The sequence below is a fragment of the Dipodomys spectabilis genome, unplaced genomic scaffold (genome assembly GCF_019054845.1).
Source record: "Dipodomys spectabilis isolate Male_0828 unplaced genomic scaffold, ASM1905484v1 ptg000409l, whole genome shotgun sequence".
In the NCBI taxonomy this organism is placed as follows: domain Eukaryota; kingdom Metazoa; phylum Chordata; class Mammalia; order Rodentia; family Heteromyidae; genus Dipodomys; species Dipodomys spectabilis.
Window position 1 is genome coordinate 1,345,593 of NW_024871086.1, and position 15,405 is coordinate 1,360,997.

At 39.7% G+C, this 15,405-nt stretch overlaps 1 pseudogene; it reads left to right on the top strand.

Moving 5' to 3' along the window:
* The first annotated feature begins 15,078 nt into the window (after positions 1-15,078).
* On the top strand, positions 15,079-15,178 carry LOC122096989 (annotated as a pseudogene).
* Positions 15,179-15,405: the final 227 nt, after the last annotated feature.

Sequence of the window (15,405 nt, forward strand, 5' to 3'; positions counted from 1 at the left end):
GCAAGAAAAAAGGAGTTAAAAAATATTTTTTAAAGATAAAAATGAAAAATTTTAAAAAGTTTAAAAAAATTATAAAATGTACAAAAAAAGAATTCTTTGATATTTTTTGGTGGGGATGGGTAGATCCTGTATCTCCCTTGTGTCTGTAACTGTCTCTTGTTGGAGTCTCTGGTCTGCTTGTGGTGTTTGATTTTCCTGTGGCTTGGTTGGTCTCTTAAGTCAGTTTGTTTGAGCAGGCAGAAAAATGCTCTGCTTTACCCAGAATTTTGTGATCCTCCTCCCAGGCTAGTTCAATGAGAAGGATATCTGCTTTGAGTTTCACAAAAGAGGGAGATGGCTGTTTCTTCTAGTTTGGAGATGCTGTGATGAGGCTAATTTCTGGTAGGGTGGAGGCCTTTTAGCAAACAGTAGCTTTTCCCTGGGGGGCTAGCTTCTGAGACACTGACAGAGCCCAGCCTGGAGCCATTCTCAGGGTTTAAGTTTACTGAATGTCAATTGATTGTCAAGGCTACTATAGGAAGGGGCAGCCTCTGGCTCTGTTTATCCAGTGAAGAAAGCCACTACTGGGGCTGGTGGAGCTTTCTCAGCTGTGCTGGGTCACTTTCCGCTGGGTGTAGCTGAGCCTGGAATGTCAGAATTGGTTCCTGTGACCTGGTAAATGACTCTTGTTTTCTTTCAAGGCCTGAGTTGGAGCTAGCTGCTCAGCCAGGCCTCTGTCAGTATCAAAGATGGAGATCTCTGGTAGTGGGGAGGGGAGGGATGTTCTTACCTCCTCTGCTCCCTGAGAAGGAGTGAGGATGTCAGGCTTCTACTCATGCCAGATTCTTGGTTTTTGGGTCGTCTCTGGTATGCAATCTGCAGGATGAAGATGTCTGTTCCTTGTCAGTTCTTCCTGGTGTTGAGTAGAATCAACTCACCTGCTGCATCTGGAGTCGTTGTCCTGGACTCTCTGTGTTGCAGGTATGGCAGCTACGGTCGCCACCGCAGCCACTGCTGCCACAGCGGTGGCTGCTGACAAGTGCACAGATCTGTTTCCTTGCCTGTATTTTCTCTCTCTGGCCTAACTCTGTGTACTGTGATGGCACACTTGGTGTGATTCTCTGGTTTAGGACTGTTCACTGGAGCACTAAAACTGCTTTCTATGCGAGAGCTTGTTTAGCCTCCAGCTTCTCCTCTGCCATCTTCCTGGAACTCCTGTATGTATTTTTATTTTGTCAAGCACTGAGCTTGAACTCAGGTAGTGGCAGTTCTGCCTCAGGTTTGATCACTCTAGGCTGGGGTGCAGCCACTGGACCCATAGCCGAACCTGGGTTCCTGCGTCCCAATTGCTGACAGGAAAAAAAAATTAATGCAAAACAGAAAAAACCCTGGCAATTTGCAGATGGCTGCCAATTTTACATTTTTTTCTTTGCTAGGTGACCATACTGGGTCTGAATGACACGGTTGAAAAATGTTGGTAACCTGGCATTGCTGAAAGCTGGCAGGTTACCAGGGAAGCCATAGGCCAACACAGCAACATAGGCCCTGTGTTTGAAGCCCGGTCCTGACCCTTAAGAGATCTAAGAATCTCATTCCTAGTCATAGGAATACCGATGGAAGATTATGAATAGCAAGGCTGAACTAGTTATTTCTGAATACTACTATACAATTAGAGTGATTTTAGGAGGCCAATTGATTTTAATGAATGCTTTTTGACACATTCAAAGAATACTATTAATTACATGTATGCTATAGTTTCAGGACAGTGGTTGATTTAATTAATAATTCATTAAGGCTGAAAACAATAATATTAATTACATGAAGGCATAATAAACACCCAAGAATTGGCAGGAATGTAGCCTATATAGCTGAATAATGTGTAGACATCTCCTGCACTCTATAATGATCTATATTTATTTGTGTACTACAATCTGCATATCAATGTGTTCTTATTTTGTCAACTCTTAGGGCTCAATCTCAGGTGCTGGAAATTGCTAGTCAGCTTAATATGCTCCAGGCTGGCATGCTGACACCCATTAATGAATTGGGCTTTGTAGACTGTGAGTTCAGATGTGAGAAGCCGAGAGTGAAACATGTTTTCTTTTTCTTTGAAAGTGCTCGGTGACAGGTAGGATGTATAATTCAGATGCAAATCTATATGCAATGTAATAGGATGTAATAAATGTAAAAAATGTCATAGGAGGAAGAATTATCATTACAATAAATGAAAAACAGATTGAATTAGTAGGGAATCATTCTAGGATAAAATTAGACACAAAAATTATAGGATGTGGATTAAGTTTAATATTTTATTAAGCATTGACAGAATAAAAATTTCATGGAAACACAAATACCTAATAATTGGTAGTAACACACGATGCATAATTTAATAATATATAGGAATATGTCTCATTCTATAAAATACATAATTATAGTAGGAATGTACGTACATATGTGATAAACAATAACAGGATATTGAGTAATTTTAATTAATGCTTTATTAATTGTTAACTGGGACACATCATTAAATGGAGACATAATTTAATACCTAATAATTGGCAGTAATACTATCTATAATTTAATAATATGCAGACATTTTTCTTTTTGTGTATATAATATTTTTATACAACAATCTCTATCTATTTATATCTCATTCACTCCTGGGGCTCAGTGGTTGAATGTTCACTGAGGAAGCATGAAGCACTGGGTTTGATTCCTCAGTGCACATAAACAGAAAACCCAGAAGTTCTGCTGTCTTTCATTCAATTGTGTGCTAGCCTTGAGCACAAACGCTTAGGAACAGGGTCAAAGCCCATACTCAAGCCCCAGGACTGCCGCCAAAAAAAAGTAGAATGTTTTAACTGCAACTATAGAAGGGCAAGAAGGGCAGGACTTCAAATACCTCATCACAGGGTAATCTAGGAGTCTGGGGCTGACAGCTTCCACCTAACCTGACTTAGCCAGATGTAAACTGCTGCAACCCAGATCCATGGGTTATCCCCATCATCCTGGTTACCCTGGCTTATCCCCATATCCTGGGTGCTCAGGGCCTTTAAAACTTGGCAGGAAGTCTGCTAGAACCTTTGAAATATGGCTTGAAGTGGTAGAGCTCTAGTCTTGATCAAATGTTATTAGAATAGTATCCTCATGTTTTGAGTTCAAGCCCCATGGCTAACCCCCCCCCCCAAAAAAAACCACCACACTAAACCATTAGATGTGAACTTGTGTGGTTTGTGAACTGTTCCTCAAAGAATGGTGATACTGATAAAAGCACCCTAATTCTAATGAAAGCTTGTGGAATAGAGCTAGGTTCTGAGTCCTTCACAGGGTGCAGTTTGCTGCATCCTGCATTGGGTGCTGTGTGCTGAGTCTTTCAAAGGATGCTGTGTGCTGAGTTATGCAAAGAGTGCAATGTGCTGTGTCCTTCAAAGGGTGAATTCTTTCTTCGGGTCCTTATAAGATCTCCACAACTGAGATGATTATGCAGACAAGAATATTGAGGCTCATTTATGTCCCCATGGCAGGGACAAAGATGTATTACTGAAGACTAGTAAGTTGTCTCCTGCAGACAATTAATTGTTTTGTTTTGTTTTTTCTCAGTCATGAACCTTGAACTCAGGGTCTAGGTGCTGGCCCTTACCTCTTGGGCTTATGACTAGCGCTCTAACACGTGGAGACATGGATCCCCTTATAGCAGAGGCCACAACCTAGGGGTCTATAGCTAAGGTCTGTCATCCTGCCTTCTCAGAAAGCTGAGATCTGAGGATCTGGGTTCCAAACTATCCCAGACACAAAAGCCTATTATCTCCATGAGCCTATTATTTCCAATTCACCACTAAGAAACCCGAAGTGGAATCTGGGTGCTTGTTGCTCATGTCTGTCATCCTAGCTACCCAGTAGGATGAGATCTGAGGATCATGGTTCAAAGCTAGCCTGGGCAGGAAAGTCCTTGAGACACTTAGCTCTGATGGACCCCCGAAAAAGCTGAGGTGGTGTTTGGCTCAAGTGGTAGAGCACAAGACTTGAGGAGAAGAGTTCAAGGACAGTACCCAGGCCCAGATTTCAACTCCTACAACAATAAAGAAAAGACAGAAACAAACTAACAAACCTGAAGTAGAGGGCTGGGAATGTGTAGAGTGTAGATTGCTTTGCATATATGAAACCCTGGGTTTGATTTCTCAGGACCATATCACTAAAAAGAAGCCTGAAGTGTCTCTGTTGCTCAAGTGGGAGAGGAGTATCCTTGTACAAGAGAAAATAAGTACAGTGCTCAGGACCTGAGTTCAACCTCCTGTGCACACGCGGGCTCACGCACACATACAGACACACACACACACACACACACACACACACACACACACACACACACTCACAGACTAGAAGTGGTGCTGTTAGACAAAATGCTAAAGCACTAGGCTTCTACACTGAGCTCATGGTCAGCACCCCAGCCCTGCTTTCAACCCGCAAACCTAGACAGGGAGGGCCCAACTTGGAGAGGTCAAATGTTTCAAATCCTGAAGAGCTTCAACAGCCCTAGATGACAGGAAGCTTTGTGATATCAGATATGTGCTTGGATTTTCCAAGCTTCCAGAAACCTAGGAGAGACATCATAGGCCCATCATCGTCCTCAATGAAACATTTCATGAGTTTCAGTGCCCCAGTTGTCTGCCAGAAGGACTGCTGAATTATATTGAGCACTGTATCTCAACACCGTAATATAGTCTCACAATGGCAGGATACGTGCACAGGACTTGGCCTGCCACGGGAGATGGCACAAATGGCGTCCTGTCAAACCAAAGCACTGGGGAAAGAAATAGATTGGGATAAAATTAGACCTTTATCCTGACCTTCAGAGCCCACTCACACTCATTCTCACAATTTGACACAGATGGAGTTGTTTGTTACATAGCTGTATAGAAGTGAGGCCTTTTGTCTGCCTGTCCAGACAATGAGGGAGACTTCTTCCAGCAGGCCTGGGATGCAGAGAAACCCTCATGCTATACTGGGAACAGTGAGGGGAGCCGCAGAACATGCACTTTCATGAAATCAGTCTCTGTTATGAAATCATTTTATTGGATACAAATTTTCTAGCTTGGTGCCATTCATCGTAACTACTCTGGAGCTTCACCTATAGGAATACATACATACATACATACATACATATACAAAGATATGGAGGTACAGGTTATTTTTGAGGGGGCAGGTCCTGGTGTTGAACTATGAGCCTAGGCATTGTTCCTGAGATCCTTTTGCTAAAGGGTAGTGCATTAACCTTGACTCAAAACCCCACTTATGGGTTTTTCTGTGATCTCTTAGAAATAACATTGTCATAGACTTTCCTACACTGGCTGGATTCAAACTCAGATTCTCTACATCTCAGACTCCTGAGGAGCTCAGATCACAATGAGAAGCCACTGGCACCTTCTTTCTTTTCTTCTTCATTTTTTAATCTGGAAACCTGAATTCTTAACAGGGTCATACCAGTATTATGAATTTATAAGTTTACTACCCAATGTCCTTTATAGCTGCTTTCTCTAAGAAGGATTTTCCTTCCTCATCTTACCATCTGTTCATAGGTTTGAAACCAAAAGTGAGAAATGAGTGTCACAGAATTTCTGTGCAAATGTCCACAGGACATGCCAGCTCTGTCAATTAGCATTGAGCTACAGCAATTTACTGTCTCAAGATGGGAGGACCAAAAGCTAGAGCGATCCTTATATTGTCTGTGAGGTTTCCTTTGCCTATAAAATGATCTAAAAATTAGGAGTGTTGTGTGTCTCCAACCCTAAGTATCTAGAATATACTAGAAGCATCTTCATGCATCACTTTTCTAGTGTCTCTCGAGATTTAGACTCCAGGTTTGTGTGGAGGTGCTCCTTGGTGAATCCCTGAGGATAGCCGCTTGAAACCTTTTTGAGAGATCACCCTTCAAAGTCAGCCTGAGCAGGAAGTCTGTGAGACTCTTATGTCCAATAAACCACCAGAAAACCAGAAGTGGAGCAGTGGACCAGAATGTAGAGATGGAGCTTTGAGAGAGAAAGCTGAGCAGAAGAAACAGGCTAGACCAGGCTGGAAAGCCTGGGAGGCATTTATGTCCGATTAACGACCAGATGGCTGGAATTGGAGCTGTGGCGGTGGTAAAGCCTCAGCCTTGGGAAAAACAGCTGAGGAACGCATCAGGCCCTGAGTTTAAGCCATGGGATAGCCTCAAAATCGTTTTCAAAAAGAGAAGGCCACGTTTATGAATCAGTGCCCTACTTACTTATGTGTGTATATTACCTCCCTGAGTTCAAACACACTGTATGCAATGATGCTTCTCTTATTTATTTATTTATTTTTTAGATATGATCCTTGCGCCTACTGCATCATCCTCTTCATGTCAGACCCATTGCTTTCTCTTCCAGGGTTCCAGGCCTGTGTCCTTATATGATGCACACTGAAGATCTCAGCAGTCTTTATTTACATTTTATTATGAGGACAATGCAGGAACAGTAACAAATCAGGCAGGGGTACACAAGATAGGGTTTCTTAGAAGTAACCAGTCTTCAGAAAATTAAACTTGAGGAAGTAAAATGGTAGCATACTTATGTAAAAACTACTATTAAGAAAAATATGAGGGGGCTGGGAATGTGGATTAGTGAGAGAGTGCTTGCCTAGCATGCAAGAAGTCCTGGGTACGATTCCTCAGTAGCACATACACAGAAAAGGCCAGAATTGGTGTTGTGGCTCAAATAGTAGAGTGCTACAGACAGTGCCCAGGCCTTAAGTTCAACCCAAGACCTGGCAAAGAGATACCTAGGTAGGTAGGTAGATAGATAGGAAGAAAGAAAGAAAGAAAGAAAGAAAGAAAGAAAGAAAGAAAGAAAGAAAGAAAGAAAGAAAGAAAGAAAGAAAGAAAGAAAGAAAGAAAGAAAGAAAGAAAGAAAGAAAAAGAAAGAAAGAAAGAAGAAAGAAAGAAAGAAAGAAAGAAAGAAAGAAAGAAAGAAAGAAAGAAAGAAAGAAAGAAAGAAAGAAAGAAAGAAAGAAAGAAAGAAAAAAAGAAAGAAAGAAAAAAAGAAAGAAAGAAAGAAAAAAAAAAGAAAGATAGTTTAATCTTTGGACGTCAGGAGGAAAGAAGGGAACACTTCCCAGTTAGGAGACCTTTTGCAGTGTGCCTTCACATAACCACAGAGCAGGAAGACTGTCTCTTTCCCACTTCTCAGGCAACCAAGGGCCCCAGAGTCAAGAGGGCAGAGCTAGGTTCTAAATAATGTGCTTGGAGACAAAATAGAAACAGTCCTGCCTCTAGTTAGTCTGGGGATTTGCATTAATTATGTGGAGAATGAAAGAAGGAGAATGGACTGGCAGAGGTAGAAGGGTCTTCAAATCTGATAGATGGAGAGTCAAAAACCCACTCCCTAAGACCAGAGAGCAGGGTTTTTCTACTCTGTTCCTCCCCTCTCCCCCACTAAACTGGCTCTCTATTGGTAACCTAAAGGTAGCCTGAGTCTCCCTTCACATGAGAGAGGAAGGTTAATTAGTCATTGTTTGAAGAGGCCGAGTAAAGCCTGACCCTGGTGTAACTTTAACAAATGTTACAGGTTTTCCCCATTGCTGGTTGTGCCTGGAATAAATGAAGTGGTTTTGCAGCTCACTTAACTGCTGGGTGTGTACGTTCTGCCTCCTAATCCTGTAGGCCTGGTCTCTGCACCTAGCCTGGATTTTGAAACTGTTTTCTGTCCTTCAATAACAGAGTTACACTGGAGTTCTTCCTGCTAACAGAGCTAGGGCTCTGAATCCAGGATAGGTCAATAATGTTTCTTTCCTTCTTCTATAGCTCGAGTACTATAAGAACATTTAATGTGCAAGTAAATTCTCATCACCAAGGGAGACACACGAAGCTCTTGAATATCTGACCTTTCAGAAGTGCAAGTCATTTTGTCATAGATTTCCTGCCATGGCTGGCTTCACCCTGTGATCCTGAGACCTCAGCCTCCTGAGCTAGGGTGATGGGCATGAGCTACTTGTGCTCTGCTAGGTTCAGAACTGTAATGACATTGACAATACAAGTCAACTGCTTATCACAAAGGGCTTGTGGAGCATATTAAGCCTTTTATCCTTGGAACTTTAAGAACCCTGTAGGACACAATATTACAATGCTACATTCTGAGAGGATGGGCATATATATGTGCTACACTTGAACCTTGAGCTCTGAGTCCAATTCTGGTGTACATCAGTGTTCATCTTCCATAGAATGTTCTCGTAATTAGCAAATAGGAAAAGTATTTTAATTAACCCTCACTCTTTTTCCAGTTGTGTGTCTTGAACTCTAGCCTGGGCACTGACCCTGAGCCCTTCAGCTCAAGGTGAATACTCTAGCACTTAATCCAAAATGCCAGATGGGTTCTTTTGGTGGTTCACTGGAGATAAGAAACTAACAGGCTTTCCTTTGGACTGTGGTCTTCAGCTCTCAGCCTTCCGAGAAGCTATGGTTCCACTTATGAACCACTGGCATCTGGCCTATGGTTTTAGACAGTCCTGGGCTTGATTTTAGGGCCTGGGTACTCTCTCTGAGCTTCTTTTTCTCAAGGCTAGCCACTTGAGCTACTCCATAGCTTCTGGCTTTTCTGAGTATGTGGCACTGAGGATTCAAACCCTGGCATTCATGCATGCTGAGCAAGCACTTTACCACTAAGCCACATTTCTAGCCCCACCCTCACAATTTTGTACCTCACTTGCCTATCCTCAAGAAAAGGCTTCTGAGTATAAATCATCTAAAGAAAACACGATAGGAAGTTTCCAAAGATAAATAAGTCAAAGCTCATACTTGTGAGAGACTCTAATCATGTGAAGACTGTGACAAATGCTTCCATTTAATTATGTATTATGTTTCAACACTTAATAAAATATTAATGAGAATGAGTCAATGTCCTAAATTATTGGGTATAATTTTATAATAGATGTGCAAAATGTAATAAATATTATGTGTATAAAAATACTAAATACAGTAATCAATAAATAAATAAAAGAAAAATAAAATACAAAATCATTCTTTTTCTGTGGGGGTCCGGTTGTGTGGCTTGAACTCTGGGCCTGGGTGCTGTTCCTCAGCTCTTCAACTCAAGGCTAGCACTCTACCACTTGAGCCACAGCGCCACTTCCGGATTTTTTCTTTTTGCTTATGTGGTGCTGAGGAATCGAACCCAGGGATTCAGGCATGCAAGGCAAGTGCTCTACCACTGATCCACCTGAATCATAATATGAAATTAACATACATATGTAAGTATATATATCATATATTACACATGTATAGAGATATTTTTCCATTTTAGGGCCTTCATTCAGGCCCTGGGAACTCTAGCCTGAATTTCTTTCCTCATGGACAGTGAGCTTCACCTTCACCCATGATGAAAAATTGTTACCTGGACGGTGAGCTCAAATCCTAGCAATGGCAGAAATACTGGTCCCAGTGCCAAGACAGTGACTTAATTTTTTAATGGAAGCAGTTATGTTTATTCAGTTCCATACTGAACATTTTAAAAAGTGTAGAATTTTGTACAGCTATTCACTCAGAGATCCTTCCCTTTCCTCCAAAATGCTTCTCTGAGAACTACATTGTTTGTCTTTGTTCGTTTTTTATTGTAAAAATATTTTAAAGGAGCAAGGTAATGAGTAAATTTCATATTGAGCATTGTTACCTCCTCCTTTGTTTTCCCCCTACCATACCTTCCCTCCCATCTCCACAACTACCTCCCCCTGCTTAGGTCAGTGACTTAGTTTTCATTTTTGGTTGGCACAAGGTTTGAACTCAAGTAGTAGCAAATCTTCCCTCACATTGCTACAGATTTACCAAGACCCTGAGTTCAAATCCCAGGCTAGGAAAGAAAACTAGCAGAAATTCCAAACTAGGTAGCTTTATTTTTTTAATTTAGTTAAATAATTATATTTTCTTTATTCTTTTTCTTTTTTTTCTTTTGGCCAACCATGGGGCTTGAACTCAGGTCATGGAAACTCTGCGTCAGCTTAGATCTCTCTCGGCTTGGGTGCAGCCTCCAGAACCATAGCTGATCCTAAGATCCTAGGCCCAGGGGACTTTCTAGAAAAAAAAACTGGAAAGCAGAAAAAGTGGCAACCTTCACGGGGCTGGGGTTTTATTATTTTTTTCTTTGCACAGTGACCATCCTGGGTTTGAATGACATGGCTGCAAAGTAGATATGACTTGCCATTGCTGATGACTTGTGGGCTATCAGTGAATCCATAGGACAACCTGTGAACATAGGCCCTGGGTTCAAATCCCAGTCCTGACAACAATGGCAGGAGAACACAAGAGACTCATTCCTATGCATGGGAATATCCATTGAAAGAGTAGTTCATGCATCCGTCTAGTCTAAAATTGGATGCAATAGTCTTAGAATGCTGATTGATCTTAATGTATAATTTATTAAGCATTAAAAGAACAATATTCCTTCAATGGTGGTATAATAAATACCTAAGAGTTGGTAGGAACGTAGTAGGTGTCATTCAATCATAGATAGATGGCTCTGGCACTCTTTAACAATATATATTTCTTTGTATATCACCGTCTGCCTATCCATGTATCGCTGTTTTGGCCAAATCTCAGCGCGTGGGAACCACTTAACAGCTTCATTGGCTAGGGGATCCCATCCTCAAACTCACCCATTCATGAATTGGGCCTGCTAGGCCCTGAGATCAGATCCTAGCACTGCCAGGCATGATGGAGAACACATACATCTAAAATCTAGATTCTATGTGATAGGATGTAAACAATGTAATAATTGGTATAAGTGTCATCAGAGTCAATAAAATAAGTAGTAAATAAATTAATAAAACAAGAAATAAAATGAATAAACGCACCAAACACAATATGGACTGAACATCTGAACGGAAGTATAAATCCTATCGTTAAGATGTATATAAAGAGTAACTTTTCCAGGACTGAGGCTTGAATTCAGTCCCCGTAGGAGGAGGGAATGGTGGGAGATCCTGAGATACTTGTTTCTGGACCTAGGAAGAGTCATCGCATGCGATCGATCTCATCCTTGAATGAGTAGTTTGTGCATGATGCGAGTAGGAAATGATACGCAAGACTCATGGGGTATAGATTATTTGTAAAGAGAGTTTATGAGGCATGACAATAATCATCACAGACATGAAATGAATGCATCAGAAAATACCCAAATATAGGTACACACAGATTGGATTCCATCACAAGTCACCATCAATCCTACTCTATACAAATATGTACTTATTTGCATTCTACCTTCTACTTATGAATGGATGACTATTGTGCTCCCCACTCTCCCCCCAGGGGGGCTCAAATTCAGGTACTGGAAACGCCTAGCTCCTTTGTCGCTCACAGGCTGTTGTGCTCATATGGACCCATTCACCAATTGGGCCTGCTAGGTCCCGAGTTCAGATCCCAGCCCTGCCAAAAGATTCATCTTGATGTAAGACGCCAATGGTTGCATATGTTTTCCTTTCCTGTGCAAGTCTTGGGTCTCAGCTAGGATGGAGAATGCATGGGCCACCCTGTGGTCATGGGAATAAGTTGTTATCCATGTCAGCGCAGTTATACCTGTCATTATATACATGAGAAAATACACAATAATCCATGAATAGCATACAAAATAAACACAATAAGTACACTCAATGCACGATGCAGTCCCCACACGGATGTGAATATACATCACATGTTTAAATGATGCATTGAGCACTATTTTGGCCTCCCTGTGGCTCGATCTCAGTTCCTGGGAAAAGCCCATCTCCTTAGTGGCTCAAAGTCTGGTGTGATCACGTGGACTGATTGGGCAGTTGGGCCTCCTAGGCCCTGAGTTCGAAGCCCAGCAATGCCCAAAATTCACACTGATGTGAGAAGCCAGTCATTGCACCTGTTTTCCTGTGCTGTGCAAATTCTGAGTATCAGCCAGTATGGAGAATATATAGGCAACTGATGTCAGCTTATATTTCCATAATTCATTCATCTGCAATAACAATTTGCAAGACTGGAGATGTGAAGCACTTAGACATGATTTTATTCTCCTTCATTTGGAAGATTAATCTTTAGTCAAAAGGAATGTTTAAAAATGGCCTAGAATTTATTCCTACCAGTTTTTATAAATGGCTTTGTACAATGGTATGTGATTATTTTACTTTACATAGGATAATTTTTTCTACTACCTATAAGTATTGGAAAAAGAAGAAAACTAAAATTTACTACTTAGAGGAATATGATAGAAATAGAAGACAGATTTTATGTTTGTCAAATCTCTCATCAGTACCCATATTCAAGACTTAAAGTCATATTTCTTACTATGTTACACAGATAGGGAAAATATATGATAAGGCAACACATGATAAAGCAACTATTAGTGACTTTAAAATGTACCTTCTTATGTGATGAAATTTACTTTATTAGCTAATATTTGGGTTTGAATTATAGGAGGCTGATCTATATAACACATTTCTGGAAGGCACCAACTGAACAACACAAATGGTGGGGGGTAGTATTTCTGCACTTTAATGAATGGTTGAACTTGTTTGGTATTAGTGCTGGGTACGTAAATCAACTCTATTGTAACTTGCTCCCTACACTTGAAAACCTTGTAATGTCACTATCATCTACTTGTCAAGTGTTATTTTGGTGAATATGATTTTTAAAAGTTTATTTGAAAAGGAATATACTTTCAGGAGATTAAATGTAGGTTACATTGGTTTGAGAATGACATTTTTATTCTACAGAACCAAGTTTTACTGAAGTACCAGTGTTTTGAAGCATTAAGGGTCTTCTCAATTAATGTTTTTCTAAATTATATTTAACCTCTAAATCAAGTTTTCCTAGTCTTGGTTGACCAATTATGATCTATCATTCCAGAAACTATTTTTTTGGCTGCACTGAAATCTTTTATTCATCATTAGGAGAAAGGTATTAAAAATAACCTTGTTCATTTGTGATTTTGTTCACTCATATGGGCTGGTCATCTGTAAATTGAAAGTTTGAATTACAGTACTTTCTCTCAGATTTTGTGATCTCATCTTTCATTTTAAGTTGCCTTGCATTTCACAATTGATTACTGCTAATTCTTGTAAGCAATTGGGGCCCTGAAATATTATAGGAAATGAGAAATTGAGATGAGTCTTTAATTATTTTCTGTTGGCATGTTGCATGGGCCTATGTGAGAAGTCATGCCCTTGTTATCTGATGATGCAGATAACTGGGACCTGTTATCCTAGGACCCGTAGGTCCTGCAGAAGAATAATAGCTTTTAGACATCATATCAACAAAATTTGGGTATAATCAGTAAGAATGCTTCAGAAATATGGAGAAAAACACTTTGGGACCAGCAAGTTAAAACAATAAACAGAGCATCAGAATAAAATCCCTTATAGATTAGCAGAAAACAATACTGTTATTTTACCATGTGTATTCAGAAGACCACGAACACTTAGAAGGTATCACAAGTTTATACTGAAGATATTGCATTGATACTTTTTATATTCTAATATATATTCTAAACCTAATTATTTATATCCAATCTATTTATGGGAATAAATGTCAATATATTTGTCAAATTATCAATTCTAGTAAGATTCACTGTATGAAGTTTAAAATCAGCACATATAAATATAAAATATGTAAGTACATATAATATAAAAATTGTTTTGCATTGTTGTGTTGTGTTTAGGGAATCAAAGGCAACTCTGTTTTAAAGTATTATTCCATTATCTGTACCTCAGTTTTTGGTAGAGTTAGACTTAAAGCTTTACCATTTGTAGATATGCAGCCTGGAGGCAAGAGGAAACACTTTGATTAAAACATTACAAATTTAAGGCCTAATATCGAGGAGAAACATATGGACTTCTCCAGGAGCTATTGCAATATTTGGTGATAGAATGTCAGTAGTGTAAGTTCCTGCTTGGTTGGATGATAGACAGGTCAGGACAGTAGGTAATCATGCATATGAACAATTTTTTCACTTTCTTGGCTTTAGCTACTTTTGAAATGATATGTATAATAAACAATTATGTTTTGATAAAATACCTTCTATTCTGAACAATTCTGTCTGAAATGTTCATCTCTCTATGATCCCTTGTAACTAAGATTATTTTTGTTCCAGTAAGACAATCCATGCTGTCAGGGTAAGATATTCTGGTTGGTCTGTTCCTACATGGAAGAAAGGTAAGGGTTCAGGGTCAACGTCTAGTGCATTGCGGTCCCTGGGTAAGGGTCACAAAATCACCAGGACACAGGGGATGCAGTGTGCAAACAGCAATTGCCACTGCATGCTGTGCTTTATTGTTAGTGGGTATTTAAAGACTAGCAAGCATAATCTTTGCCAAGATTTGGTCAGAAAACATTCACACAAAAATTTTCCACAGATACATTTTTACTTAACCTATGAGAGAATGTCTAGGTATATTATTACCTAAACTATTTTAGAGCAAGCTCAAACCACTTCTCCAATCTCAGCAAAATGCTTGACCACCTGTTCATCTATGCTTAAGCAAGCAGAAGAGCCACTTCCTCAGCTCCCATGAGTCTGTGACATGTTTTGAGATAGGGAGAGGGAACATTTTCCCTCTGTAGCCTGGCGTTCCAAGAGTTTTCCTAATCCCAAACACAGTCCTCAGATAATCCCGAGGCTGGAGCCTGCATCATTCTGCCCCCTCAACATAGACCCTGAGTCTTCACAGTTCAGGTAGACATTTGTCCCAGGAAGACCTCATTTGGGAAATTTTAACCTGCAGAAAGTTAGAAGTAGCTCTTAAGTAAGGCTTACTTTGAATCCATTAGCTCCACAAAGCTAACTAGGTTGATAAATAAGTACTTGAAAAGCCACCACCTTTGGACTTAGCTGTAAAGGCTTCAAAGTATGATCAAATTTAAAATGAAAATGACAAAATAGTCATTGAACAAAAAATTGAAAATGTGAGCAATCGACCAAACTATATAAGTTTTTTCCACTGTACACAGAAATTTAGAGAAATAAGATCAATAGCATTTTTAGGAACAATAAGGGTTCCTTGTTACAAATAGGCAACCATGGATATATGTCTGTATAAAGATTGTGTCATTACGTACTTAAATTTAGAGGATAATACATGCTTCAGCAGCAGGTCTACCCAAATTACAACAATACAGAGATTAACATGGCACTTGCACAAGGAGGATATGAAAATTTGTGAAGTATTCCATATTTTTCATTCTTCTGATGCAAGAAATGAAAAACAGTTATTAAAAAGTTGATTACAAAAATACAAGTGTAACAATACATGTAATTCATAGAATTAAAGGTTAGTTTGACATCAGTGTATTAAATTTTCTCCTTAGAAAGGCCTTTACATAACATAACCTTTACAAAACTTGAAATTAGATAATATTGCCATTTTATACCAAAGAAATAAAATAATATAAGAAACTACAAAAAA